The sequence below is a fragment of the Fundulus heteroclitus genome, chromosome 13 (genome assembly GCF_011125445.2).
Source record: "Fundulus heteroclitus isolate FHET01 chromosome 13, MU-UCD_Fhet_4.1, whole genome shotgun sequence".
Lineage (NCBI taxonomy): Eukaryota > Metazoa > Chordata > Actinopteri > Cyprinodontiformes > Fundulidae > Fundulus > Fundulus heteroclitus.
In genome coordinates, this window is record NC_046373.1 from 30,385,969 (window position 1) to 30,390,734 (window position 4,766).

Below are 4,766 nucleotides of genomic sequence, written 5' to 3' on the forward strand. Positions count from 1 at the left end.
AAAGAAGGTTGTTGCATATTTTCTTCTCTGACAGATTGTTCTTCGCTAGACTTGTATAGGACAAATGAAAAATTAAAGCAGGAGAGCCAGTGTATATCATGTAAATGTTTTCATGGACCTTTAGGAATCTAATTCTATTTTTACTACATTCCCCAGATACTCAATATGTGCAACACAGCATGATGCTGTGTATTTTTCCCACCTGTCTATCAAAACCAGCAGTAGGTTAACTTTTCAACAGTTTGAGCTGGAAAGGGTTTTCCATTTGAGCAGACAACCCAGGGCATCTTCTTCTTCGCACATGCTCCTGGCATGAATAACAAAGCAAATACAGAAACGAGAGCTCCTATGCAAATTAAACATCCAAGATTACTAATAAAGGAACAATGCTTGTCTTCTCAAAGATGGCAAAAATGTTAAGTTAAACCCTTGAGTTGTTATAATATAAATTCTCAGTTACATTTAAGCTAGCCCATATTTTAACTTTCACAGCCTCTGAAGCCCACGGGATCTGAGGGTGCTTTCAAAGACACAGCTGGCGGCTGAAATATGCTTCTAAGTATGTGGAGCAGTGGGAGTAATTCCAAAGCCTACAGCAATAAAACCATCTCAGTCTGACAGTCATTAATGGTAGTTCAGAATCCTCTGAACAGACTCAAGCTAATCCTCGTGTAGAGTGTTTAGAGAAGTGTCTTCCATCACTTGTCACCCAAAATAATGGGATTTTGTGTTCCTCCCCGATTCTTTATGAGACGTTTTCTACAGGCTGCTGATTACATCTAGTAAATCTACTTTTGGTTCATCCTGGACTTTGTAGAGATGTTTATGATGTATCATGATGAGCTTTTTGTAAATAGAATTTCCACACCCAGTAGCCTACTGTCTGGATACTTGCCATGAATATGTTTCAATGCATTATGCAAGTCATTGGAAAATGATGGACCGTGCAGAATTCATTTATACAATTGCTGTACTGGTACAATGAAAATTATATTATTGAGTCTAAAAACAAGACAATGCGTTTGCATACACTAGGGAATATAATTAATCTTAGACTTTTATTCTTTATGTAATGACCAGAAACAGAGGACCCAGAACTCAGCCAGACAAGATCAGATAGCATAAAAAACTATTTGAGACGTAAACTGCTGCAGGTTGAGGATGAATCACCAGGATCGGGGACAGGAACCACTGGAAGTGGAGACGACAGGTTAGTGACCAGAACGAGACTTTGGGGGATGTAACAGTCACTGAAACTTTGGTTACTAACTTTTTCACAATCCGGAAGCAAGCGGGGAGGGTGAGTGCAGGCTACTGTTAGTGGGGAATGTCACTGGTGAAGCCCAAATGCGATCCAGAGTCCGATGAGGGAAACTTTTATGATTTTACTCCTGGGACATGCAGGAGCTCGGTCAAAGAACAGGTACAACACTCGACCCATTCCAGTTTGCCTACCGACGGAACCGCTCCACTGAGGATGCCATCTCCTCCGCTCTTCATCTGAGCCCGACACACCTGGAGGAGAAGAACACGCACTTGCGGATGCTGTTCCTGGACTTCAGTTCAGCGTTTAACACCATCATCACACAGCACCTGGTAGGAAAACTGGAACATCTGGGCTTCAGCACACCCCTTCGCAACTGGCTGCTAGACTTCCTCACCAACAGACCCCAGTCAGTCCGGGTCGGACAGAACACCTCTGATGTCGTCAACCTCAGCACGGGCTCCCCTCAGGGCTGCGTCCTGAGCCCCCTGCTGTTCACTCTGATGACTCATGACTGCGTCCCCAGGTTCACCACCAATCACATCGTAAAGTTTGCAGACGACACAACGGTGGTGGGCCTGATCAGAGATGACAACGACCAGGACTACAGAGAGGAGGTGGAGCAGCTGGTGGGCTGGTGCAGAGACAAGAGCCTGATCCTGAACGTGGAGAAGACGAAGGAGATCATCGTCGACTTCAGGAAGAAGCGGCCTCACCACGCTCCACTGCTCATCAACAACTCAGCTGTGGAGGTGGTGAGCAGCACCAAATTCCTGGGGGTGCACATCACGGACAACCTCACCTGGTCTGTGAACACCACGTCACTAGTGAAGAGGGCACAGAAGCGACTGTAATTCCTGCGGAGGATGAGGAGAGCCCACTTTACGACTTTCTTTACGACTTTCTACAGAAGCACCATATAGAGAGCATTCTGACCAGCTGTCTCTCTGTGTGGTGTGGAGGCTGCAGTGCCTCCGACTGGAAGAATGTGAGGAGAGTGGTGAGGACAGCAGAAGGGATCATCGGGGCTCTTCCCTACATTAAGGACATTTAATCTCAGCGATGCATGTCCCAAACCCATAACATCATCAGGGACCCTTCACACCCCCACCATGGACTGTTCTCCCTACTGTCCTCTGGGAAAAGGTTCTGCAGCATCCGCTGCAGGTCCACCAGGTTCTGCAAAAGCTTTTTTCCTGTTGCCATCAGACTGTTGAACTGTTGAAGCTATAAACTGGACTCTGTACCACATTTGCATATTTGCACATTGCATCATTGCATCCTTATCTAGCATTACAAATGCTGCCGAACTCTCAGTTTCTAAAATGCATTCTTGCACAAAATCATTTCTGCACATACAAATGGTTTTTAAAAATACTCACCTGTACACTGTGATCGCACACTGTCTCTTTTCTCCTGCATTGTTTACATTTCAATTGTTTTACTGTTAAATCACAGCTGCACTTTATCCTGTAATTTTATCCTGTAATTTACTTATCCTGTAATTTACTGTAATTTTTCAAGCTGTATGCAAACGAAATTTCGTTCTGTATGAACTCTGTGCATACAAAATGACAATTAAAGTTGTCAGGGTCAGAACTGTGATGGAAGGATAATCATGGCGGATAACCAGAGTCCGAAGTCTGAGAGCAGATCCAGCGTCCGAATCGGGTGATCAGAAATCCAGGGAAAATACAAAACAGAATCCTGGGGCAGAGTTAGGGCACAGAAACAGGTCAGAAATCCAGGTAACACAACAATCAGGTCCGACAGGGGTTAAGCAGGCTCTGAGAATCAGGAGGCAGAAACAGGTCAGAGGCAGGTAGGAACACAGGCAGGCAGGCAGGATTCAGGACGCTGGATTAAAGTCACCGGTGGCTTGTAATAATCAGGCACTAGTGACTGGTCTGAGAGCTAGTTATGTAGTCAGAGGTGCAGGTGGATCTGGTGAAAGCTGATGAGAAAGGGGGGCTGGTCAACCAGACCAGCACTTGTGCCAAAATCATAAGAATTCATTAGTTCTTTTGACAGTTCAGTGAGCACTAAATGACACCCTCCATCATTCCACACCTTAAGACCTTATTGATTTGTGGTATTGCATGATGTTAGGAAGAAGGGAATAGGTGCCAAGAGGCTGGCACCATCCCTGCTTTGAGCTGTGGCCTCTAGGACCCAAGCCTAACTGCAGCATTTTTAACTCATACATAAAAGAAGGAAAATCTAAACCATAAAGCAACCAGCAAGGTGATGAAACTTGGATAAAGGAGTTGTTTGGTAATTTTGTAGCTTAAATATATAAGTCTCACTTACTAAAAATTGAATAATCACCATTAAAACTGCAGCACATGTAAAAAGGATTAAAATGCATCTGGCTAATATGTGGAGTAATGTGATGGTACTTCAAAACACTACGCTTGCTGCTAGCCCCGATTAGCTACAATGAGCTTCAAGCTAAACTAGGAATCTTAAGATAGCAGGGCTACACAATAAGCTAGTGCTTACAATGGTTAGTCCAGGTGGCTCAAGTTGGTGGCCACTCAGACAATGTGCTAACCACTAGCCATGGTTAGGTGCCACACGAGGAACAACCAAAGGGTTGCTAACTTGAGACAAAGGCTGCTGGCTATCACAATGAATCAATTCAAGAAAAAACCCTGGGAAACTGAGGGACAAGGAAAGGAGAGAAAAATAAGTAGAAAAATGGAAAAGAGATTGGAGCTTAACAATGACATTCAGAATATAATAACCTTGAGCTGTCAGCACAGCTCTCCTACAGTATATATAATAATAAAATCCAGAATGATAACCTTCAAATCTCAGCACAGCTCTCTCACAGAAACCAAGTTAAAACACAGTAAACAGCTTATCACCTGAATTCAGTCAGAGCGTGTAAACATTCAACAGACCATTGCAATTCAGTCTTATTATCAAACAATGGCAAGAAGTGACAACGAAGCAAACGAGAGCAAACTGGAAGCAGCGCTATTAATTTCTGTTTGAAACGTCAGCATTGAAGTTAACACTGGAGTAAACATTCATGCTAGGAGGGTTAGCTAGATAGCTAGGAGAACAAGAACCAGAACCACTGAAGAACCTTGGGTTAGGTGCAGGCAGAAAGGGAACTCTGCTTTGTTCTGACCCTTGTGCTCCCTAGCTTCTGTGATTACAGAACCTCTGCTAGTATGAATTTTTACTTCAGTCAGTGTTCAGCCTGACACCAGTGCTCATGTTTATCAGCGTGTAGCTTATGCTTGACTTTTGAGTCAAGACATAGCACTACAAGTTGGTCTCACTGTTAATTTCCAGCCCAAACTAGCATAAAACCTGCCCAATTTAAAATGAAAAACTAGCCCAAATCGCAAACTCTCTCATGTTAAAAGCATAGAACTATTAAACACATCAGAACATGCCATAAGCACACAACTGCGCTTAAGCAAAGAAAAAAAACGTTGTGCATACGGGCTCTGCACAAAATGTTCAATCAGACAACCAAATAACACAC